Genomic DNA, 26,835 nt, shown 5'->3' with positions numbered 1-26,835 from the left:
CAAATTATAACAGTGATAGTATTCGCATGTCATACCGAACGTAAATGATGGGAATGGGTTGTCAACACACATAGGAAAACAATTCTGAATAACTCTAGCACTTTCTTTAAATATAATAGTTCCCGACAATTAAATATTCCATTGCTTTTTATCTAAATATTTATCTTCAGTTAAATTACAAGAAGTCCACAGTCAGAGAAAACCCACGCTCTTCTGTCCTCTGTCTTCAAGATTAAATTATGTTCTACCTTGGAAAAAAAYGCTTGGTTTCTGGTTTTATTCTGTTTTATTTTTGTGGATAACTGCAAAAAAAGGGAAGGAAAAAAGGTCCTGCCATTGATGGCAAGCAGGGACAAAGACACTGTTACTGGATTGTGGTTTTCTAGGCTGTTTACTGTGCTAAGTCAGAGACCATAATGTGAAACCATGTTTTTAATCTTTGGGGTTAAAACATTCAACAACAGGGCCCTCTTAGCAACAAGGCTCCACCTAACACAAAGCCTCATTTTCTTGCGAGGATCCTGCAGTTTTACGTGCATTTTCTGGGCCTGTCTAGTAGAGACAACACTAATTTATTCCAGATGAAAGTTAAGCCCACTATAATTAGCAATACTATGGTATTTGTCATAAAAAAATCATGAAAAGATGGCATTTGTTAGGCAGTGTGTCTTGTGGGGAGCCCAGTCGATTTAATTCAAGCTTTTCGGTACTTGGGGTTAAACATATGATCCAGGCCATTTGACATAGCTGCTTATATTCCTTGTACAACCAAAGGCAGCTGCTTCCACAGACGCATGGAGGGAGCCCATTCCCTCTCTCAGTCCATCCACCCACCCAAGGATGAGTCAGTCTCCCTCATTAAAGTAACTGCCCCTTCCATGGGGAATACAGAGAACAATAGGAAATAAATGCTGGCACCTCCAACCAGTTGGGATCCATTTACTCATTTGGAGATGGATGTGACTTATCTTCCTTTTGCATAATAACCTAAGAATTAGAGCACTCACACAGGAGGCAGGAGGTCCTGTGCTCTATGCCCTCTGCATGGGTTGAGCTCACAGATTCCCCATTTAACTCAGAAGAGCTGAATTCTCGCCTTTGCAGGATGACCATCCGTAAGTCTCCGTGCTTTTGTTTCTCCTGCTTTTCTTTTCTCTCTTTCTGTGAAGAGTATAAATTCTGTCAGGACACGGCCTGTTTGTAGGTGAACGCTTGAGAAGTCGAGACTGTTATATTTGGCTGAGGTTTATAATGAAATATAAATACCAGTAACACTTGTGCAAGTTTCTCCCTTCACACCACAAAAAAAAAATGCTGAATAGCTTTGCCCTGGTAGGTGCATAATATGTTTTTAATTGGTATTTGTGGAATATGTGGCTTTTGCATAGCATTTATCTGTGATATGGTTGGTGAAATAGAGGATGATTCTCCAGCGATATTGAACCTGGTGTGTTAAATTAGAGATTTGCTTCTTGTTACTCCTCTGTGGACGTGATTATATTCTCATTTCTATTTGTCTCTTCTAAAGAGGCTGCACTGAGATCTAGATCTTGAGGACAACTAGGAAATACTGTGCTCCAGGATCTTTTATTGCAACTGACTGTTTTAGAAACTTTTCTTGGATCTAAGAAAGTACATAGCTCAGGGCATATGTAGGTTGTAGAGCTCCTACTCAGTGCAGCAACCYCTTACTGTCTTGTTCTCTCAGAGCTTCTAGAGAAGGAAGCAGTGGGAGGGATGAGGATGTGAGGACAACGTGGTGCATTACTCAGTGACCCAGCAACCCTGGTGACAAAGACAGTAGTGATATATTTCTCGAGTTAATCACTCTTTATCTGCCAAAAGTTGGGGCAGCTTGTAGCACAGTGATGAGCAGTAGTTGACCTTTACTTCCACTGTAGAGAACATTGTACAACTGAGCTTAACAAGTTGTTTTCTGAGCACTGGCATCARTGACGACTAGTTCCCTATGGATTTGGATTCTGAATCCCCTAACAGATTCCKGCTCCTACCATCCTGCTTCCAGAGYCCTTGCGTCTCTTATTCCACACTGCTCCCCAGATCTGTCTCATACCCTTAAATATTTGGCAGGGAAAGTGGTACSAGTGTTGTGGTGATCCAGTCACATACACTCTTCTGCCAATTCTGCTTCTGCATAATGAATCATCCTACAAATGCCTTTTTTCATACTGGAATACTACTTTGTATGGTTTTCTGTAATCATACTAACTCTTATAAAACTTACTGCCTCTGAAATCTGWATTTCCTTGCCAAATCTGAATGAAACAGGACAACAGATTCTGTAAGTATACTGGGGTGCAGGTGGGACATCCCAGCAAGACAGGTGAAATCTTACTTCCTTCTGAAGTCATAGCACAGATAAGTTGTAATGCAAGCAAAAATTACAGGCATTATGTGAAAATTAGCAGGTGAAGCACTATGATTTATTTTATGAAGTCAAGCAGAAAAGGAATGCATCTTTAGGTTTGCCTTAAAATCTATTAAATACTGTAGTGAAAAYGGTTTAATAACTCAACCTAAGGAAAATATTGAAGCCACAGTTCATCCTGTATGTATCTCAGCTCTGCAAGTGGATATTCCACAGTGGGTTTGGTCTGAACTGATCAGGTATGGTAAGTAAGTATACAGCTTATAGAAAGCTAAAGTTTAATCAGTACATTGAACCTATAAAATGTCAGGTAAAAGCTCTTATTAACTCTATGTACCTTTTTATTAAATAACAATTAATTGAGAATTTAATAGAGAAATAAACTGCCTTATAAAATTTGGAATGATATTCAAATGCACATAGAGTCAAGGAGAGCTTTAAAAGTCCAACAATGCTGTGTTGAGCCTTCTTTCTCCCTCTACATCCCCCACTGCTCAGTTATGAACAGCCCACATCTGATTTCATTCTTCAAATTATAAAGGAAAAGATTGACTATGAATGAGCAGGAGTTTTCCCATTGCTTTGGAAGTGGTCTTGAACTAGCCAGCAGCCATTCAGTTACCAGCAATTCAAGAAAGCCACCATTGACTATAGAGAGGTGAAAATCTTAAACTTCCCACTCTAAAGTTAGCTTAGAAATACGCTGCCATTCTGAAGGCTTTACCCTCAGTGTATTATGTATCTTGCCCACAACAGCTTTTTGAATTAGAGAGAACTGTGGAAGAATCCTGTGTCTTATTCCATGTACAGAGTTGTTTCAGGTCTCAGTTCACAGCAGTTTACATGGATTTCCCAGCAGGACTTGTGTCTGTGTACATTTGGGGAAGGAAGCTTCTAAAAGATTGGTCCAAAATGTTAATCTCTAGGAGAGCATCCTTTAGGATTTGCCCTAAAAAACTTAAAATGTCTGCATGAAAACAGTAATAAAAATGTACCCGTARTTATTATTTATCAAGTCGGACTTCTACTGTGTTTTCACAGTGTTGGCTATCATTGCAGAATCCATCTATGGCAGAAGAGGTCTCTTCAAGGAGTAAATGCACCATCTTGGGCGACCTGAGTAATACCCTTATCTTGCGAAGGCTGCCCTTAGCGAGCGCTCTTTAGAAAACAGCATAACCTGAAAGCCCTAAGGATTAATCTGAAAGCTCTTCAGTGCTCGTCTTCTAGACTGACAGCAAAATTACCCTTCTGAATAAAGGAGCATTGCGATACCATTCTTATTTCTTCAGAAAACTGATAGAAGTTAAATCATGCTTTTGAAAATATAACTTCTCTTGGGGTGAGTAGTGATAGGTGAGATTTTGCAGGGACAGAATATTCACCCATGAAGAAATATGTGTGACTGAGGAAATTCTCAGGAAAAGCACTGTATATCTTTTCACAGTCACAAAATACTTTGGGGAGAGAGTGTCTTGCAATCTGAAGTTCAAAGGAGGTTTTAAAAAGGAGGTTTTAAAAAGAACTAGAAAACACTTTAAAGAAAAATATCTTCAAATTAGGGGCATATTCAATAGAAGAGCCCARATTTAAATGCTTTTGATACCTCTTTCCCTTAGTTTTCTTGTCTTTATAAGGCAAGTTTCATAAAAGACTATTTCCAAATTTGATTGTAAATGTACAATTTCCTATCTGAATTTACCATCTTTAGGAGTCAGTAAAACAGAGGAAGTGTTCCTGTGGTCTCAGTGTAGTGTGCTCTAATKGTAAATGAATTATTTACTCTTAATACTTAATTTTAGTAAAAATACCCAAAATGGACAAAGGAAGAGATAAGTGTAATACATTGTAGAGTGAGCCTCTAAAAGCCTTTGTAGCCAAAGCATCTGCCTTTTAGAAGAAGATTCTGAACATAGTTTGGATGTACTATGTGTTAATTAAGGACCATCATCCATATTAACAATTCCTTGAGATTCTTTTGTGGTACTGTCCTTCCTTATTTTTGCATCTTTTGAAAGCCATATTTGCCTTGGCGGCTTGGTATCATTATGGTAAAAAACAGCTGGTTCTACTGATCTCGCTATTTACTATTGTCCTCACAGACCTTATCCTTTTGACCCTTTGGTAGGGTCTTAACTCCTACTGCAGATGCTCATGCACTGATCCCTTCTAAATGATGGAGAGTTTTAGTCTTCTCATTTCAAAGCATCATAAAGTCTTGGAGACTTCTGAGACTGGCTGCTTGATGTAATTAAAAATGAGTGGAGCAGAACATTTTTACTTGAGCCCCCAGACCTGTAAATAACAGCTTTTCCTAGGGAGACCTCCTTCCACAATTCTTTTTGCATTTACTTTTCTCCCTTTGCTGACCAAAATGTCAACATATTATCATCACCTATATGGTAAATTASTAACTACTTTTAGTACAGTGCAACAGGCCTTACCATCAAAAATGGAAAACAACACAACTAAAAGCTAAAATTTATCTCTTTTGGGTTTGAGGGAGAGAAAAATCTAGTTGGAGTCTGTTCTTTGCACATAGGGTGAACTACCAAGAGACTCTGTAAACTGAGGCATAAAACTGGGTCAAGAGATATTAAGTAAGGAAGCAGATATGTTGCTGTTTAGTACAGTCATRTAGTGGTCAAGAATTTGCTTTATTAGCATATGTGAAATGAAATGAAAAAAGTACGTTTTTATGAAATGAAAATGGACTGAAATTAAATGAAATGCCTGTTGCATTGCTTCAAAGCCTGCCTGCTTTGGAAGAGAGAAAATGTCATCTTTTCTATGCGCTGTTATCTAGGACTAGGAGATCACACTGGACAAACTTTTAAGTGAAAGGAAATAGAAAAAAAAGAAGGGGGTGAGGAGGTGTACAATTTCTGTGTTGTTGTTTTAAAARGTGTTTTAAAAGGGTGCTGGTTCTGCTCAGGCTTATATTCAATTTGAAGAAAAACTATGGTGTAGTATAGTACAGTATAGTATGTATTGTGTGTCATGCTTGCTTTGAAGAAAAACTGTAGCATGACAATGGAATTAAAAACAATGCTTTTCTACTGCTTGTATAGGCTGAGCATTGCAGAGACATCATCTAAGTATAGGCACATCATCTAAGTATAGGTAGTATACCGAGAGATTTAGTTCTTCAAATCTTAATCATTATGAGCACATATATAAATGTGTATTTGATAGAATATTTTTTCTATGCAGAAGCAGAGAAAAATCAGTCATCGTTATCCACGAACCATTCATAAGACTTTGTACACAAAAGTTTAGGGCTAAATTATGGTATTTTCATTCATGTTAAATAGCAGCTCATCCTTCATGTTGCATTATCAATAGTGAGAATGCCTAGTGTACACAGTACAATGTTATTATGGAGAGGTCTTTGTGAGGATTTTAATTKGAGGTTTTCTTTAGTTAAAAGAATATACTTCTGACTCATCTGATGTGCTTTTTCKTCTGAATGCCAGATACAGTATAACGGTGGGTTATTTAGAAGGGTGATATTTGCCTGACACAAGTATTGTTCTTTCAGCAGTAGGCCGAGAGTCACGACAATGCGTGACATTGCTGTGACGTAGATACTCAATAGTTAGTCACCGTAGTTGCGTGGTTTCCCCTCCAGCAGGAAACTGTTTAATATAAACAATGTTATTTGAGAAATTGGCAGTTTTTGTGTTTCATCTACAAGTGTATTATTAGCCTTTCATTCACCAGCCTTCAGAAACTCACAGTTGTGCAAACCTGTCATCSTAGGAAGCCTGTGGTCGTTGTGGAGGGCTGCTCTCTAGCATGAATCAGAAGAGGTGAGGGTTAACCAGTCTGGAGGCTGCAGTGATTTTACCCCCCAGTAATCCTAGCCACTTGTCAAAAGCAGCATTGTAAAAATGCCCCCAGTTCTGCGAGAAGGAATGTAAATGATGTTAAGATGCCAACGCTGGAGGAATGTAAGGTAACATTTGCCGAAAACAGAGAAATTCACTGAGTTTTCTGCTGAATCGCCCCAGATGTGGCAGTGCAGAGGCAGTTAAACACCAGGACTGGAAAAGTAAGCAGTGCATTCCAGCAGCAGCAACTGAGGCCAATTCAGTTAAAATCTGCCTCTGAAAACAGAGCGGGAGCTGTATGACAAAAACAACTGCTTTGGTGTGGAGTAGTAAATTTGTCACCTAGCTGGTCCGAGACCAAAGCAACCTGTTTGGTCAGGTGTATGTAAGAATTTATTTTTGGAGTTGTTCTGAATCCCAGATTCCTCTAAGGAAGAGTAAATATTAGTCCTGCAGGTTAGAGCAGAGAATGGATTAGATGAACTTTCAGTGTCCACTTTGGCTTCATTTTCTACGGGTAATTTTAAATTCCAGTATGATGTCTTTTCAAGAAGTAAACAAACCCAGTCATCTTAAACTGGTCATTTTGCCAGACAGAGCTACAGTGATTATCAGCCCAAAGAATGCAAGTTAAAGGGAAGTATTATCTAGTTCTTACCRGTTGTGTGTTGTGCAAGATCCATTCAAGGAACTGCGACTGCAGCAGTTCAGCAGTTCAACTTTCTTCTTAACTCAGTGACTGGAGCAAAGGGAGGAATGAATGTGGACAGAGACCAACTGAACTATCMTCATGGGTGGGACAGATGTAGAAATAAAGCCAAAAAAGTAGCAGTTGAGAAGTCAAGAAGATAAAGTGCATTTATGGAAATAAAATAGACMAAGCCCAACAGTAAGGAATCCTCTATTATATTGAAAATTCAGGAGAGTTTTTTTTTTCCCAAATCTGTTTCTTATGTCAGTAACAGTGTGCACACTGTATGGTATAATCCAGGAAAGTAAACAAGCAGATAAACTTTAGACCTGCTTAGGGACACTGATTTCAATGACATTTACGGATCTGTTGAAAATCCTGATCAGGAAACAATCTTATTCAAGACAGCGCTTAAACTCTGTGACTGCCCTCCCTTAAAGCAGAAGCTTAAATTCATCTTTTCTGCTTCAGAAAAAGACTTAAATGTATCCCTCAATTGGGTCTTAGGTTACAGGAACACACTGCTATAAAAATATAACATCAGTGGAATTTTCCAAGCTCAGAAGATAATTTAGTGCCCACATACTTATTTATCTGATTCATGGCTTCATGGCTCTGTCTAAGCCAGAACTGCCAAATAAAATTTTCTTTAATGTTACTTGTGTACAGTTCTTCCTTAGGTATTTGGAACATTGTATAATATATATGTTAAGTGAAAGTTTCATTTTAGAAATAATCAGTGATATTTATATTTTAGAAGTGCAACAGTTTTTTCACAGTATCGGTTTCTAAACAAAAACACTRTCTGCTCCACAAAATCAAGAACTCAAGTACTTGCAAAAGCTATGTAGTTGTATATCATACAGAGGGGATATTTTTCATAGTATCATTGTAAATGTACTTTTTTTCTACTCCAATAGTTTAGCAGTTTCATTTAATGAATATCTCCCAGGAAACTAATTATAAAAAAAAAAAAAAAAAAAAAAAAAGTGAATTTGCCCTCAGGTTTCACATGGGTGAGTGTGTTACTGACACCTAGGTTGAGACATTTAATTGAAATAACATTTGCATAAATTCCATTTAGTGAGGATACATTTGGCTGATGCCAGTGAATGATAGGGCACTTAATCGCACAATAAATAGCAATGCAGTTCTAAGGATTGACTGTTTAATGCAGACATTGTCAGAAGAATTAAATATGTCAAAATGTCCTTTTGTTCTTTCTTTTTACTTAAGATAATAAACCATCACATTCTAAATCTCCTCAGAGTCTTTAATAAAGAAAGATTTCTTCTCTTAATTTGGACAGCTGTGTAATTGGGGTGTTAGATAATCCTCAAGGGTATAATCAAAATGATCTTACTAGCAATTTTCTATTTTCCCTGCTCAGTTAGAGCAGAAGGAACAGTTTTAGGCATTTGTAGTCTGTGATATTGCCCTAAAAATCAAACATTGATCATTATAATATAATTTGGAACCAAAGATCTTCAGGTCCCTTGTAAATAGATCTAATTAATTAAGATTCAGAACATCTGTTGTGGTAGATATGTTTATAACCCTTTTAATGGAGGAAAATCTGATGCACAGGGATAATTTAGCTATTTGCCTCAATCAAATCATATACCAGCGGCAGAATCTGGGGGAAAAAAATCAATAGGTCTCGCTTTTAATGTTGACTATTCGCTACACAAAATCCAATAAGCAAATAAAAGCCTAAATCTAGAGGCTAGTTATAAAAGATCACGAGATCTGTGCGCCAGAAATAGGAGTGACCGTCACTGTGGACCTAGTGACTGTGTGGCGAGGACCCAGAAGGAAGAACATGTCCAGGAAGGCGGACATGGGATATCATAGATATCACCATGCACTGGGATATCACCATGTACTCATGTCCCCTCACAAGAAGTCATGATAATTGGTGTCACAGCCCCATTCCTGCTGCCGGGGAATCCAAGGAAGGCCTGGGAATCCAGGCATGCCGGGGAATCCAGGCTCTGCTGCCATCTCTCCATCACACAATCAGCAGAGGTTGGCTGGGACCAGTGACTGTTTTCTTTCTGGTTCCAGATACTTCTGCTGCTGAAGTCAGTGAGATGGAAGAAGACTTGTGTCCTAGAAAACTGGCAGGAAAAGAGGGTAATGATCTTACCACCTTTACRGTCTCAATGTTCAGTCATATGCTGTATTCACCACAAAACAGTATACCCGCCAACTGATTGCCTGTTTTTATTCCAAAAAGAGGCAGTAGCAGGACAAGAGTCTGACCTAAAAACATATGTTAAGGTATCTTTCCTAAGCAGGAGCGACTTCCACGGTCTCTCCTGTTGATAGCCAGTGCAGTTATGCTGAATCTCTAATTTTACTGTTAGGTAAATGATAAAGTTCCCGTGGTAACACTCTGCAAAGGAGCAACTTAGCTTAGAAATGGTACCCACAGTTAAGTAGATGTGCGGTTTCCTAGGACTGACCAGCCCATGCTTACTGAAAGCATTTCTCCTGCAAACAGAGTATATGCTAATTCCTCTMTGCACCCTCAGCTTGCACTGTATAATAGCATTAATGACCTTGACAGAAASCTTTTCCTGGGGATTAATAACCATTTGAAGTTTAATGACCTGAGGCTATGCCTTAGGCCATCAGCTCCTCCAAGCTGCTCATTAAATCCTTAGGATACAAAGTCTGCTTCAATCATTCCTGATTAAGTATTTGCTCAGTGTCACCTAATCACAATAGTCTTCTGAGGTATTTCCTTTTCAGAGGCCCCAGTGTTGGAAATTTTCCTGCCCTTAAKTCTTATGGGAAAATAACTCATCATTGTTTTTTTTCAGGTGAYTGTGTCCTAAAGTCAAAGCATTTACTCAGACTGTCACTGGGTTTCTGCTGTGATGAACATTCACATCACACATTCTGCTGTGATGAACATTAAAAATAGCTAAGACAGACAGCTAAATTGATAAATTGTTCATGGAAATATGAACTATTTGTTTGGACTGCTGACAATCTCATAATATAAATTAAGAGCCATCCTAACATTGGCAGTTTGGCCAGAAGTAATTTATTTGAGAGGTGATGTATGGCAGGTTACTACTTYGTAGCAGACAGTGCCTTCCTACCAACTGTGAAGGATACCTTAAATTCAGATCTGTGTGGAAGGAGCACTGTGTAACAGAGAGTATATCTGCTTGTTGGAGGAGAAATACCATTACTAGGCCAGTTTGCTACTGCTGAAGTTGTGTTAGTCAAAGCTGGTGCACTGTCCAATATTCTGATATATATTTGTGAAGAGTCAGCTTGCTATTTGTAGGAGAGCCAACACTAAGTTTTTCATTTAAAGCATCTTTTTTTCCCAAATCCAGTTGGATCTTTAGTCAAATCTGCTGCTGGGGAGTTGCATCCTGCTCCTTGTTTATTTGTGTAATAGCAGTGCACAGCCTGCCAAGTWCGTATGACACAAACAAACTGCTATTAAAAGTTACTTCCCCAAAGTTTCTAAACTGAAGGAGGTGAAAAGCACAGGGAAGAAGGCAATCAATAGCTGCTGCAGGAGACCAATGCAGTGAGCAAGGTGCATAGCTGTGTGTCCACAGTCAGTTTTATTGTCTGCACATCAATTGTAGGAATCCTCTGGTGAGGCTTTGCCAAGGTGGTGCTCTCACTTAGCCACTGTGTTTTGTACTGAGTGACCCATTGACTTGATTGACARTGCCAGGAGCACTGGTCTTAAGGCACCAGGAAAGGGGAGATGCTTGGCTTTCTGAAAGGTTTGGGAAGACCAGCCTTCTCCTTCACATTAATTTAGAACTAAACGTGCTGGCCTTAAGCTCTGAGTGCATTTTTAGCTGAAGAAGAGCATTTTTCTGATAGGTTCTAAAAATCAAAACTGCTCTAAGTTGTTCTTAAGATTAAAATACTAAAAACCTGCCTACAGAGAATGTATACTATCAGCTGTAGGGGCAGTCTCCATAAAGACAGCTTAAATTGCTAMGTGGGACAGAGGTATAACCTAAGGAAACCAGCTGATAAAGTTTGAGTGGGCAAATTGATGAATAGGATACAGATGAGGTGCAGAACTCCAGCACTTACTTCCTTGCTTATGTTTGAGATTAGTGGATTCTGAGGTCAAGTAATACTAACTCAATGACATACTTTGTGTAGGAAAGATATACTGCTTGTGATAAACACTGATCACCTACAGAGGAATGTTCCTACATAAATCTCAAATCCCTTTACAAACACGGGTTCGGGTAGTTTATGCCATCACTGCAAATGGAGAAAAGCAGGTGCAAAGAGATGAAATTAATAACCCTATAACACAGTACGTTAACAGATGTCTTAAAGAAGATTCCACTTCATCTCACTGGAAATGTCTCTTGCTTTATATGCCTCCTCCTCCTAAATTCACTGTATTGTCTCTAAAGAACAATGGGCACAATGTATTTGACTTCCTTCTGACCTTTACTGTAAGGTAAGATTAATATCTTCATGGAAGTGCCTCCTTCTCTCCCATGGACTTAAGCAGTATCTGGGGTGAATGCAGTTGCTTGGAGGTGTGGTGATTCTCATTCTCTCTGTCCAGAAATCTGTATGTATCTGTATGTAAATATATAGTTTTCATGGATGACAAAATGGGTGCTCTGCATGCAATACAGTTTAAAAAGATATTTAGCACATGTTTAACACTAAACTTCTCATATGATTCCTGTCAAAGTCTATTTTAAAATCAACCCCTCTGCTGTGATCCCTGACTTTCTGTGGAACAACTGGATCTGCTCCTGACAGAGGATCAGCCTTTACTCTGATTTCACCCACTGGTTTCAAACAAGTTTACAGCATCGTTCTCACAGATTTTAGGTGTAGGAATACACTTCTCTTTGGAATTTCCTTTTTAAGGTCTATTGAGAATTCAAATGAGAGCCAGATGAGTTTTTTCCTCTTCATTTAGAAGAAGAATGCAAAACATCATGAGAAACTTTAAAACTCCAGCACTCCCTGAAAGTATTCACCATAACAACATCTTGCTGAAGCAGTTTTTTCCAAGGGATTACAGCTTGCAGGTGATGGGCACTCGGTATGTTTTTCTGCCCCTGATTAGAAAAGGCCAGATCAGTAAACAATGCATGAAGGAAGTGCTTTGAAATGCATTAAACAAATAGTAGCTTTGTAAACTAGATTTTGAGGCTCCTTTTAGTGATTTGCTTTAATTTGGAGTTCAAGAAAGATTAATGGAAATCCCAGTTCTGTTCCACAAATCAGAGTCTGCCAGTGGAGCACCACAGCAGCAGTTTCCATCTTTTGGCAATGTCACCTTCTCTCCACATTCTCTAGCATGGGTAAATCAGTGGAGTTGGCACTAGTTTGTTTGAGTTAATATATCTCCTTAAAGATAGAGACCTCCAAAAATTAAAGAACAGTAATTTTCCATTCCCCAGTGTGACTGCTTAGTAGTAAATGCCACAGACAGTAGTTCAGGGTCCTGGATTTCTTACTACCACTGCAGAGTGTAGAAGTATCATAAAAGAGATACCAAATTTCTAAATCAAAATACCTTTATTGTGTGTTCAGTTTTAACCAGTGGTTTCAAAGCAGCATGTGGGCTCTTAAAATGTTTATTTTAAATCTTTTGATTCCATTTTGTTGAGATTTTGTTGTCAGATTTAGGTTTCTCCTTTTGAAAATGCAGCCAGCAGTTTTTACAGTAAAATCTGCAGAAGAGGCCGTCTTTTGTAGGCAACTGCTTTCTGCTTCTGTTTCTGTCTGGAGAACAATTTATCTCATCATACTTCTGGCATATCTGATGCTGGCCCCTGCCAAAATCTGAAAGTGAAATAAGCCATCAAAAAAATCCGAATCTTAAAAGTTCAATCCCAGGTCAAGTCTAGAAAAAGGCTTGGAAAACGAAGTACCGCTTCTTTTCCTTCCCAGCTTCTACAACGAGTTTTCTGTGTTTGCATTTATCTTGGTATCCCACTAATGTAGCACTGGGCAGACAGAAAGCAGCCCCTGTCCTCAGCACATGGGTTGTCCTGGCTTTGAGGGACCATGGACTCTGAAGGCCACGGACTCTGAAGGCCATGGATTCTGCTCCATGCGGAGCACACACGGACGTGGGGATGGGCGCTTGGCCCATCCTGGAGGCAGCGCTGAATCCAACAGGGTTCCTTCCAGCTGGCACAGGCCACCACAGCCCTGCGCATCCAAGGAGCGCTCACACCTCGTGCTGAAGAACATATCCTCACACGTCCTTCAGGGGCAGGGCAGCATTTGTTGCTTGGCAATTTATTTTCCCAGAAACTAAATGGAAATATTTTGCCCAACAAATTGAACTTCAATCCCCAAGGTTTTGAAGAGGAGCCATCTCTCATCTCTTGTTTAAACAGAGCATTTAATGCTCTCCAGAATTACAGTGCCAGGCACGTTGCCTTGCATCTCCCTAATCCACTGTAAATTTACTTCTAACAGCTACTGCCAAAATACAGTATGGCACTCGCACAGCACATGCTTCTTCAGCGGCGAGCACAAAGCAGCTTCTGTTTGGAAGGAGCATGTTGCAAGCCCTTGAGCAGCACACTGTGAGTGCTGAAGATTATGAAACATATTCTGAAAGTGAACGAGCCATAAACACTTCATTTTTCAGAAATAGTTGCATTACTCCTGCCATTCTGCTTGGCAAATGATGTACGCAAGTCTGAGTGCCTCCACGTAGAGCGTGCTGACCGAGCACCAAGTGCTGCAAGGCTGATGTGCTACCAGCACGGCAGAGTTCRGAGAAAAAGTTCTAAGTTTGCACTTCAACATTCATTTCATTTATATATAAAAATCTTTATTTATTCATTTTTAGTGCACTGAAGTCTCCCTTGGACTAAACTGAACTCGGACTGCAGAATGGAGTTTTATTTGTTGATCTTTTGGTGAACATTCTCTGAATGAGCTGGAATCGGGTCATGGTTTGGGGTTGTAGCTACGTAATTCCACGTAGAAAATACATGTTCAAAGAAGGACAAATGTGTGTGTGTGTGACTATGGCCAGACACTCCTGTGGCCATAAAGAAAAGGAGGAATCCACAGTGGATTCAATCAAATGCTTAAAAGCACCAAAAAATGTCCAATCCTGTAACCAGGCCACCTAACTATTGAAGTCACAGAGGAGAGGAGACCACCTCATGCAAGATGTCCATGTGGTCCTGGGGTGCTTGGAGCCCTTGAACATAGTGGGCCTTGCAAACTTCCTTCCTAAGGGCAGTTTTCCTCAATTTGAATTGAAGCATAAGGATGTTAACAWCATGTCTCATTCCCCACCAGAAGTCTGTGTGAGCAGGGTCTATATCTACCTGTCAGGTGAACAAACCCTCTCTTGCTGTATCTATCTAGGCCAGCATAAAGTTGGAGCAGGCAGATGGTGCTATCYAGGAGCCAGCATAGAGGGACTCACTGAGTCAGGTGGCAACTGAAGCTCTCCAATGGATTTCCCATCAACTGCTGGAGGATTAAGAAATATCTGAAATTCTGCCATCAAGTTAGAAAGTGCCAAGTTCTGCATTTCACTGCTGTGTGCAGAACCAGCCATTCTGTATCACCTCGTGTTGTTCTGCCAGAGACACACACATGACGACAGGGTTTGTACTTGGTTAGCTTTGGTGTCTCCTGCCATCTGCTCCACGGAGCCTGTTTCCTGACACGCCAGGGAGAAGACACTCATAGACCTCCAGCCTTCCTGGCACAGTACATGCTGCAGAGCTGAAGGGCTGGCTCCAGCTTTACAGAGTGATAACTGCACACATCTAACTTACCTCAGCGCTTTCATGCTATTTGATAAAAGAGCAATTTATATCTTTCCTGCTTGTAGCTAAAAATAACTGTAAAAAAAGTGTATAGTTTTGTAGTCCTGGGTGGTGTGCTAATTAGTGCTTTGCTAATTCTACTTTATTGCTGGCAATGATTGCTCTCAAGTAATTACAGGGTTCCTACGAGTCTGGCTTCCATTTGCTCTGTGGTGTAACATGGATAAGGAAATGAGAAGTGTCAATACTACAGATACCCAGTGTTAGTTCTGCTACAGCAGAATAGGGTWTTACAGGGAACAATTACTTTGTAATATGCTTTAGTAGCTGGAAGTGAAGCTAGGTGAGCTGCAGAATGAAAAACCTGTATTTTCAGTACATTAAGAATCTGTTTTCGAAGGAGCATATTAACCCCCCACTGCCATCTCTAAAAAAATGTATGGAAAGGAAACTAGAGAACTCAGCCAAAATGCTAAAAATAATAACTATACCAAGATAGTCAAATATTTTCTGTTCCTTTTTCCTTCCAATATGAATGAATAAATGTTTATGTACAGTCTGTACATGTTTATGACATGTAGGAGTCATTTCAGTGTGATTTCTTTATGTTCCTGTGTATGGGATACAGCTTTCATTGCAAAGTGAACTGACCAAAAGGAAACTATGATTTTTGTGAAGAAAAATTATAGATGCATTTTAGTTTGGATATCGAAGCCGTTTCAGTTGAGTAGTTCTGCTCTGTGATCATCTTAAGTATTCTGAGATGCATGAGTTCCAAAGCGTGCAGAATGCCCAACTCTTGCAATACTAATCTCTTATTTCTGAAGCCAGCTGGTGTTAGAATGGCAGGATCAGATGAATTAAAATCAGAGGTGTGTGGTGTTTGAGGACACAAGTGAGAATTAAATACTTTGAAGTGTCTTTGAAGATCTGCACCCTACCAGTTAGAAAATTTAAATATCCTTAATATTTTGGTCTTTGAATTCACCATTTTGATGTTAATTGTAGCTATTTCATAAAATTAAACAAAGCATCCATCATAGAATGGATGATGAAATCTGTCCAGCTTTCTGAACAGTAGCTTTRCTGCTACTGTAAAACAGGACCCTTAGTTTGACTTTTCCACATTTACTGCTGTTTATAGTCTTGAGAAAAGCTTTTGTTTGGCACCTTCTTTACAAAGAGTGTCCTTGTGAAGACAGTGAGGAAGGATTTTTTTTTCTTTTTTTAGCACGCAAATAACTGCTTCCTTTAATCTTTTTGTTATTCTTCATGATTCTGCTAAGATCAGTGCATAGTCAAGTTGTTAAGAGCTCTGGATGAGAGCACAGTGAATAACACACTACTGTGRCTCCACTGTTACAGCATTATACAATCCAAACAAGTTACAATTAGTTGGTGATAACATTTTACATGAACACTTGCTATTTCTCTAATCACATGAAATAAAAAGCCAAAAAATGTAGTCGAATCTTCAAAAATAAATAAATTATACTTCCTATTTACTGATTTTTCATTTCTCATAGTAGTGATAAGAAGACACCCTGGAAGCTGTCATTAGTAATATTCATGTAATAAATAGCAGCTGAAACACGTGTTAAGCAGATATGGTTGTTTGATGTTTAATCTCTTCAATTTTTTTAAAGTGGATATTCACTAATTATATTAACTGACATTTTATAAATTATTCTTCACTACCAGTCTTGAGGCATGATGAAATGTTAATCATGCTGATATACTTTAATGATAATGATTCATGAAATCAGAGAAGAAAAGTCAAGAGGCTCTGCTGCTGCTGCTGCTGCTGCTCTTRGACTGTGTGCAGATCACAGCTTCTTCGAGAGTTTATGAGTTACCAGCACTCTGCTGTTTGGAGCTTGTGCTTGGTGGGTTGCTCTTTTCAGAAGAAATCTGCAGAACTTCTTTTCAAATAGGCTTTTTAAAGAAAACAGCTAATAAGGATAAAGGATACAGTGGGATTTAAAGACAGATCTGYCTGTGGTGTTGATAAGCTGATGGCAGGTAATACTAGTTCCACCACCTGGGCACTCAGCCATTTGCACTGCAGTCACTATGTACAAGCCAAGGTTTGGGACCAACTGTCTTGAGTGTTTCATTTCTTCCTTAACTGCTGCATCTTTTCATGGTCCTTGCACTAGAAATTACTCATCTCACTCAGAACTCCAAATTGCTTTAATTTTAATTTTTATAAACAAGAACTGAAAGGTCTTTTTTATTAATACATCAAAGTATTACCTCCAAAGGAAGGTAGTATTATATTAATGTTCAGTGTTAAATATAAATTCACAGCATGAAGACCACCTCRGATTGGTAAGTAGAGCTTCTCTGATGTATATCTGATTACCCATGTATAATTTGAGAATCTACAGCATGTGAAGGGTATAATCACACAATAATAAATATGGTGATAAGGAATTATGTTCTGTACTACTTATCTGTGTAATTCAGGGAGAAAGTTTGCTATTATGACAGCTATCTTTTTGGGGGTGGTTTATGTTTTCACTCAAATTATAACATATTTTCCAGCATTCCTTAGTGCTTTTCCTCTTAGGAGCATCAATTATTGTTTGACCAATTAACTTCAGTACCTCACACACGCAAACCATATTGGGTATGATGGAAGAATCCCAGGTTTGGTGTTGAGGTTGCCTTGGCCACCAGTTTAGGATACTGTGCTGGAAAGCCCTGGCATCCAGAGACAGGAATCTCTATCTGTAATTGTAGTTCTGAGCATCTGTGGTAACTGAAACTAATGCTCTGACCAGCATTACACCCTCTCGAGAGCCCTCTGAATGCCAGGCCTCTCCAGAGACCTTGGGAGGCTTTTASGCAGCTTGGAAGCTGCCTGCAAATCTCCTCTGACCTTGCAGGAAATTACACCTTTCAGACCTTTGCRAGGACAAAGGGTAGCTGAAAGCTGYATGCAAGGCAGGGGCCATCTGTTGCATCCGAATTAAAACCTAGTCTCAAGGGCTTAGTACCATAGCAAACACCTCATGCAGTTCATGTGGACTGAAGRAACAGGAATCCACCAATTTAGTGCTAGTGTATCTGAAATATTAGTCATCTAATCCGAGTCAGTCCTAGTCCAGCAACAAGGATGATAACGCTACTAGTTCAAAGTGTGGAGCTATGCCTACATACTGAAAGTAGTAATAGTTGGATTTAATATATATGTGCTTCCTATTATCTAGCCTTCTCCTTGACATTATGCTCACCCTTGCTGTGGCTTTCTGGCTCCCAAAATCAATGGTCCTAGCCTTCCTCAGGAAGGAAAAGGCTGTAGAGAAGCTTTCAGCAAGTCTTCATATGAAGTTCTGCTTCAGGAAAAGGACAAGGTTGCCAGTGGCAATTTCTTCCTCCTCACTGTTGGGCCAGCTTGGGGTTGTTTTTATACTTTTCCTAATATAGTCAACTTATTTCCTTTTTCACTTTTCAAAAATAATGGTGCAATGGAAGACATATAACATGCATCTACATGGGTACATATAGATACAATGTTCTGCTGATTCATTATTAATGTTTAATAGTTATAGAAGTATCATTGGTATGCTCTAAGAACTGCTTTACAGCACATCTGGGTAGCAAGTGAGCATATGTTTGAAGGGGTTCTTTACATCAACTTAACATAAAATTTCCCTTTTAAGTATAAGTTCAACAGTTATTTTGGTCTTCAGGTCACTCTGACCGCTCTGCATAGATGTTTAGAAGTTTAGCCTATATCTCTTAGTTTAGGAAGCCAAAGGCAGAAACTCATAAAATGAGAGGCTATTTTCAAAATTTGGCTTGTAGTAACTTTATGAGTCACAAGAAATTSGGAGTAGTTCCCAAGAGATGTGACTGATACCCCTTCTTTATCTACTTGATAATATTCCTCCCACATTAAAAATACAGTATAATTTATACTAGAGTCTTTAAAGACTCACAATTTCCATGCCTTTTTCCAAGCACATTTTTCATGGGACATATAGCACTCATGCAGAATTTGTAGTACTTGTTCACAATTTCATATCTGTATCCTGTTGTTTCTCAAGCCAACAGCGTTGGGTGGCTGTTTGAGTGGCAGGCCAAGTAGATGGGATGTGCAGAGCAATACTAGTGAATGAGTGGATGTTACTCTGGTCTCTAAATCTGTGCTGAACCAATGCTCATGGATGCTGTCAGAAGTCAAGTAAAGGAATATAAATCCTACTTAGAAGGGTGGCGAAGGGACCTGAGCTTTTAATCACTTCTGGCAATTAGCAATACTAGTCTACTTTCCCTTAGACCAGAAGGAGGAGGGCCTGGTGTCCTTGTCAACTCCCTATATATATATTTTTATATATATATATTATTTGGATTTTATCTATCTCATAAATCCCCTTTGTAGTTTCGGCTGGATAAAGTGTTCTTCTTGTTTCTTGTCATAAACTGCTGCAGCCTTCTTTTATGCAGCTGCCACATTTCATCCTAATGCAGCTGCATTTCACCTAGGGATGAAGTGATCCCTATATATAACTTTCGCATCAGTTTTTATAACCGTTTAAAGTGCCTCGAGATGAGATGTGGGATGTAAGCTATTGTTTTATTAGTGTCATCACAAAGTGCTGCATTGTACAAATCAATTGTGAGCTAAGAAGAAAAGCGCTTTTGAAGTGATGCTTGAAGATAGGGAGAGATTTTTGCGGGGTTAGAAGGGATTTTAAGTCCTGGTTTAGAAATGTAAAAGGAAGATGAAAAAAATTTAAAAAAAGAAAAAAAAAAAAAAGGAAGGAGAAATGTAGTGTTGGGTAAGAATACATAAACTGAGTGGACCTATGGGAGAATGGGTCACAAAAATGTTAGAGAAATGAAGGACATAGAGTTAGTTTTAAGTGACTTCAGGGTGGAAGATGCAGAAAGGTAAGGAGARTGTGAAATCATCAGTAAATACAGACGATCACGATGATAACCAGCTATTGGAGACATGGGGAAAGACTGAAGACCTGAATCTCTTGTTTACATCATGTAGCTGAACCACATAAAGAGAATCTGACTTTTCACCATCTATTTTCTCTATTATAAATTGTTGCTGCATTATTTATGTTGTGTGTTTATGTCTTAAGACTTTCAAATATTACAAGAACTTACTGTCCCATTACATTCCCACAGTGCTTAGGTACCTTATTGTGCTGAGCATCTCAGCACAGCAAATCTGCTTAGAAATCCACCTCATGGGAGTACTCTCTAGGGAACTGATTTAAGGCAAAAGACTCTTTAAAGGCACTGATGTCTTCCTGGAAGGGAGRGTAATTATACCCAGTTGGGACTCCCTCAGGTTATTTCTCATTTGTGAGCTCTTTGTGTAGGCCTGTGTCCCTGCTGCCTTGTTCCTCTTCCTGCTTTAATAGCCCCTGCAAGTCACCTTTTAGCTTAAAGAGTTGTATAGCTCATTATACAAGTGTCTGTCCTACATCCTTGTGCTATTTGTGTGCCTTCCTTCACCTTAGCATGAGTGAAACCACTGTGCTATGTTCCTTGTGCTGACTGCAGCTAGATATAAGAGAAGCTAATATAGACACAGGATTTCCAGATCCCTAGGGGTTCAGTCCTCGTGAACCTGCCATAAATCACAGACCTAGCAATTTTACCAGTATCCCATTAATTTAGGAAAGGAATTGAGCATAATCCTTGCTGATGAGTAGAAGTGTCCCAGCTTGACTGTTCGGAAGCTRCAAGAAAGAATTGTCCTAGTGGGTCAAAATAAGTCTTCTGTATAGTCCCAGATTGTGCCTGAGTACTGGACATGTCAGTTGCTCAAGAGGAAAAGCTGTAGAAAGATTTGTTAAATCRGAAGAAAAATATATCTCTTAGCACTGTTACTGGTTTGGTTTCTATTCTTCTACTCTGGACAATGCTGCATCCCTTTCCAAATCTGTGGAGTTAGCACTCAGTAGTCAGATAAAACTCCAAGTCAGGTTTAAACCCACTCATCTTCTTATCCTGTTGTCCTTTGACAATGAATTTTATAGAATGTGTAAAAGGCATATTTTTTCTTTATCAGTTCAGAGCGCTTTTTTTCTTTTTCATTCCACCTTTTTCATTAATMTCACTATTCTTGTGCCACCAGACACAGACAATAGATATTCCGAATTTCCTATTTTCATATTACCCATTATTTTTCATCCTTTTATCATGCACCTTTATTCATCTGCCCTCTAAGGTAAACAGTACAATTTTTTTCACCTCTCACCATATGAGATGTTTTTCATGTTCATAAACAATCTTGTTTCTCACTTACAACCTCTCTTGAGAAGTCAAGAGCATGAATGCATATCATCTGACTATTATACATGAAGTGTAAAGAGCTACATAGATAGAAAAGCTTCATGAGCTTGAAAAGATCTTTTTTCCTACTGCCATTTGAATTATTTTCAGCCACAGTAGTTTAAAGGGTCCATATTTTATTGTATTATTATTGGTACCACAGTATTCTGCAAAAGCTTAAGCTCTATTTAAATAATGCTTTGACAGCTTTATTTGTTTTTTGCTTGCAAAACATAACCCTGTCTCTAATAGTAATTATATAGCATGATATAAAATAATTCCAATGAAATTCCACCATTGAAAACCTTATTATCTAGATTTATTGAAGAATACACCCCATAGTGTAGTAAAATAATATAAATTCACTGTATGCTTATGTTTTATTTTATTTATGAGAGGTCTGTACTGTAAATGTAAATTTTATGGGTGTAAAGCACGGTTACCTTTGTAATTATTTGGAATTATTCAGGAAAAGTCCTACAGAATAGAATGGAATAAGATAAATCATAAGGGTTTTAGCTAAATGCATTCCTTTAAATGCAGTTCTGTGGAAATTATGCTAAAGGCCTAAATAATTTCAGAGATACCAATATCCTTTGCACAAAAAAATTATATAATCTTATAAATAAAATCCAAGAATTTTCCCTTTTAAAGAATTCCGGTGAGTATAATACAACTGAAAATGCTGCAGAAACTTGTGTCTCTTAAATTACATAGGACTCTTCCCACAGGGAACGTGAGAAGTTTTGTATTTCATCATGATCTACAGCACCCTGCCTGCAGTAATCCTTTGCTCCGATGTAGCTTTGCAAACTCATTTGAAGGACACTCATCAACCTCAGTAAAGTCTAGGTGACAGTGATAGTTTAGGTCTCCAAGAGCTTCAGAAAATTGGCATTTTGTCTCTCCACAGCAGATCTGTAAGGGTACTTGAGCAGTGGCCTAGCTATATTGTCATGCGCAACTAAATAAGTCAGTGCCTAATTCCCACCAACATTGTCACTAACCTTCTTACGCACTTAAAAAAAAAATCTGRGCATCTGTGCTTTAGCTTATCTTCTGTAAAGTAAAAATAATAGTTACAGAGTTTGTTACAGAAAGATGAAGAAGTTATCAAATATAAAATTTTGATTTGTCTGATTAAAGAGGTGAGAAAAGTTTGAGGTCCTTGCTTGCATATGTGCACTGAAATGTTCTGGTAAAACAGGCGGGGAACTTCATGGGGATCTCAGAGGCAAGACCTCGTAAAGCTCCATAGCTCAAAAGAAACATTTATGCTTGGGTAGCTTTGTGCATTCTCCCCTGGCAAGAGCTGATACGTGGCAGGGGTGTGGGTGGCCATGAAGCACCCTTATCTCCTCAGAAATGTTGCTGAGGACTTCTGAGGACATGAGCTTCAGTAAGAGCTTGTTACTGGTAGAAAATGGAATAGGAAAAAAAAGTGTTCCCTATTGAGCCACATGATTAATTCAACTGAAAAATGAGAAAACTACTCAGCTCTGGTGAGGCCGCACCTGGAGTACTGTGTTCAGTTCTGGGCACCCCAGTATAGGAGGGACGTGGAGCTTCTGCAGAGGGTCCAGAGAAGGGCAACCAGGATGATTAAGGRAATGGAACATCTCTCGTATGAAGAGAGGCTGAGTGAGCTGGGCCTGTTTTCTCTGGAGAAGAGACAGCTCAGAGGGGATATGATTAATATGTATAAGTTCAGGAAGGGAGAATGCAGGGAGGAAGGGGCAGGCTGTTTTCACTGGTGGCCAGCGACAGGACGAGGGGTAATGGCCACAAGCTGGAGCACAGGAAGTTCCATCTCCAGRTGAGGAGCAACTTCTTTACTGTTAGGGTGACAGCAGTGGAACAGGCTGCCCAGGGAGGTTGTGGAGTCTCCTACTCTGGAGGTCTTCAGAACCCGCCTGGATGCCACCCTGTGCCACATGCTCTAGGTGTGCCTGCTTGAGCAGGAAGGTTGGACTAGATGATCTCTAGAGGTCCCTTCCAACCTTAAATATTCTGTGAATCTGTGAAAATCCCTGACAACTCCACTACTGTTAAACACACTGACACTTGCCAATACTTGCCACTGAGTTATCATCTATCCTAAATAATTAATGATTATCGTTAACTGCTGCTGGAGCAAGTGGAAAGCAACTCAGTAAATTACCCATGACTTYTTTTTCAGACAGCAGGGCAGGTTGACATTGCCCATGCAGGGGCATCAGATACATGGGGGTCTGCAGCCTTTGGGTCAGGCCCCACCAGGGTTCCTCCTTCCCCAAGGACAGACCTTCTCAGAGCTTGGGAGCCRTGCACAAACACAAGCAGCTTTCCGTGTTCTTGCAGGACGGGAGAAACCCGGGACACTTGGTTTCTCAGCCTAAAGAGTAACCAACCCAGTCTCAGAACTAGTTTTTCCTCTCTTGGTCACTTGCAGTTGTTCTGCATTTTCTGCCTAACTTGTGCAGTACTTTCTTCTCAAGGAGGCAGCATGCATGCCTCTGTATTGCAGAGTGCAATTCATGTTAATTCACCTACTTTGTCCTTTCAGAAATAGCCCTGTAGGGTCCAAAGGTTCGATATTCTCACACGAGTAGGTATTTCTGGGGGGAAATAAATCTTTGGAGAGAATCTAGTCCCTGTTCAGAAACTGAGAGAAACTTACTTCTCAAAAGCACCTAAAATCTTCTGAACCTGTATTGCCTTTTGGAAATAGGATTTGCTCTCATGCATGGGCTATGAGTTTTTATTCTTGCGATCTCAGGAATTTGTTCCACTGTTGTTTTGTTTTGTTTTTTTTTTTTTTTTGTCCTAGCTTCGCTTTTCCCCAGTAGCCTGTCTGCTCGCCTCATGATGATAGTGCAGCTGCTACAGGCTGGTTCTTGCACCTGTGCTACATACAGTGGATATATACTATACAGTWTATATACTAAAGGTGAATGTTAAATTAAGCATCTAAAATTATACTTTAAGCATCAAAATATCCAGTAATGGAAAAAAAATGTATTGCATTTTGAACTGTACTTGGCTTACATGCCCCAAGTGAGATAGTAGAAATCACCTTCTATCTCTGCTGAGTAGTAAATGCTGGGTTCTGCCCAGAAGAGCCAGAGCAGATGCCTTTAACCAGGAGAAACAGGCTGCTATGGGCAAAGTCATGTTTGGTGCTGAGCCAATAGCACATTGCACCTCTGTAGCCTGTGCTGTCCTCTTAAAAAGACCTAAAAGAAAATAGAACAGAGTCCCACTGATTCATGTCTGTGGCCCAGTGTCCCAGAGGCTGATTTAGCAAATCTTGTTTGAGGCTGAATCTGGTTTTTTTATGTGATAGTTCAGAAAATGAAAATATTCACAATAGATGTCTTMATGTATTAGCTAGAGCCAAAGATTTAAAGCCAGAGTTAATCTGACAATCATTTTGAGTAATGGAGGAGTTTAAGAGAGTTGTAGTCTGCTATGAACAACCTTTAAACAACGTCGGCAAAAGAAGGGTGAGATTTACTTCCTCCGTTATTCCTTGCAATTATTCACCTATTGCAACCTGAGGTTTTTAGGTGTCGYTTGGGCTTCAGGATGATTTCTTATCAGTCCCTGATTTGAGCAGTCAACTGAAAAGCACATTGAAATATGATAAGCATGTAAGAGCATTAAGTGTTAGCATGCAGCATCGCCTGCTGCCTCTGTTAGTTGTGCTTCCAGGCCAGATGAAGCTAGAATGTACAGCTGTTAGGAGTTGTAAAATATATTTTGAAATAGAATTGATTCATCTGTGTTTCGTGAGATTGAATTAAGCTGAAGCAAAAGTATAGAGACTTGTCTTTTTTCCAAGCATTTAATAAAAATATTCAGTCTTGCTGGAACATAATAGAGATGCGCCTTCCGCACACAGATGTGCAGTAGTGAGAGCCACGCTTTGTGCAAGCTGCTCATTCTTTTGTGTGCTGTTAAGAACTGAATGTACTTTTATACTCCCTTTTTGGCCTTGACAAGAAGTAATGTCAGAGCAAATGAAGACCTGGTGGTAAATCCTTTTCAGTGCTGCTAATGATTGTGGCCATCGCTGAGCTGTTACAGGCTCTGCAGCAGTCTTTGGGAAATTGTGCTTTTGATAAGGAGAGGCATATTCTGGATTTTTATCTCCGTAACAAAATTTGCTGGTGTGATTCAGTATTCAGAAGGGCAAAGAGGTGTGTGGGTCACATACTGCAAAATATATTCAAGGCAGGTTTTATAGTGGGTGAAGTCATTAGAGCTATAATGAGCGATCTGAATGGAATTATATGGGGAGGAATTCATGCCTGTACCTCATATCTCTAAAAATGCTTTTTAGCACGCAACACATTTACAGCTGGGATTTTTGCATACAGGGCAGAACATGCAGATGAGAAAGCAGGTCTGTTTTTCTAGTTCTATTGCTTGTTCTGTGTTTGGGGCTTTGTATTGTGGCTGCCTGGATTTTACAACAAATACACCAAAACCTTTCTTTGGTTCTTTCAGGTTGAATAATAAGGAACATAAATATCTCCTTTCAACATATGCAGACTCTATTCCTTAGCTGGCATACATGCAGATTTTGCAGTTATGAGAAATGTGCACATGCGTGTTTTAGTTTTAATCATATAAATCAAGTCTCTTCAAAAGGCAACATGGAAATGTTGTCCAGAGTTCAGCAACAACAATCCATGTTTGGGGGAGGATCTCTTCTCCTTTCAGGCGCTCTTCAGCAGCAGCTTCAACCTACAAGTGCCCAGCATAAAGACAATATGAGTKTCTGCCCAGCCAGAGCTACAGAGCTACACTTGATGCCCTGCTTTCAAATCTCGGTAGAATTAGTCCCTGGAGCTTGCTAAAAATTGAGTGACCCAACTGTCAACACGCGTGGGTCATGTCAGTGTTCAGGGGAACAGCCATGTGTGTGACCACAGAAATGCACAAAGTCTGTTTTACTGGAGAGACCTGAAAATGCACCCTCTGCTTCTGTGTAGCTGCTTGTTGTTTATTGCTGATTATCATTTGCACAGACTAGATCTGCTTGTCCTATGCAAAAATCTTTGAGATGAAATGAATCACTCTGTGGAGGTATCTGGCTCTCCTTTGACTTCAGAGGGAATCCAGAGAGCTGCCCTAGGCAGCCAAAGGGAGGGAAGGGCATCCAACCTACCCAGTTCTCCTTTCAGGATTAATTCTACCTACACAAGGGACAGCATGGGTGCAGTGTAAAGATGATATCTGTCCACCTCTGCAGTGATTATTCTCTCCCAGAAATATTGGAGCAGAGGCATGTCCTCCGTCTTTCCACTTCCACCCTGCTACTTTTTGACTTGCTTTCTTCACAGTTTCCACTGTACAAAGTCCCTTCAGTGAGAGCTAGGGAAGGACAGGACGCAGGGACTCACCCTAGCTGAGCAACTCTCCTTGCATGGGAAGGTAGTTGCTTTTTCCCCTCTCCAAACAGCTGGACAATCCGGCATCCCCTGGAGGCAGGTGGATTTCTTTGATGGAGGTGTGTTTTGTTTCTTGATGCTATTGACAGTTACTACTGAATGACTGCTGTGTTTTTAAGTAGATAGCTGCTATTACCAATTGCAATTAAAAGAAATTATAATGCAAAATGTCAAAGTGTGGACTATTTGCTCTTCTCTTGCTCCTCAGAAATTGAAGCAAAGGAAGCGTGTGACTGGTTACGTGCAGCTGGATTTCCCCAATATGCTCAGTTCTATGAAGGTAAGGAGGTTTTTCTCCAGTCTGTGAAGTACTGAAAGTGCATTGGGTCCTTGCCAGGAGAGCTCACAGTCTGGCAGTACTAATAAGAATGAGGGTTTTGCAGTGGGAGGCAGCACTCAC

At 39.6% G+C, this 26,835-nt stretch overlaps 1 protein-coding gene across 1 annotated transcript in view; it reads left to right on the top strand.

The window, feature by feature from the left end:
* STARD13 (StAR related lipid transfer domain containing 13) overlaps positions 1-26,835 on the top strand; it is a 69,339-nt gene that overhangs the window by 8,390 nt on the left and 34,114 nt on the right. Inside the window, exon 2 of the mRNA XM_026049830.1 lies at positions 26,644-26,715. The gene's annotated coding sequence lies outside the window, so the exon portion shown is untranslated. The remainder of the gene's footprint in view (positions 1-26,643; positions 26,716-26,835) is intronic.

The sequence above is a fragment of the Nothoprocta perdicaria genome, unplaced genomic scaffold (genome assembly GCF_003342845.1).
Source record: "Nothoprocta perdicaria isolate Ctin4 unplaced genomic scaffold, notPer1 scaffold_62, whole genome shotgun sequence".
Lineage (NCBI taxonomy): Eukaryota > Metazoa > Chordata > Aves > Tinamiformes > Tinamidae > Nothoprocta > Nothoprocta perdicaria.
This window is presented reverse-complemented; position numbering and strand designations above follow the sequence as displayed.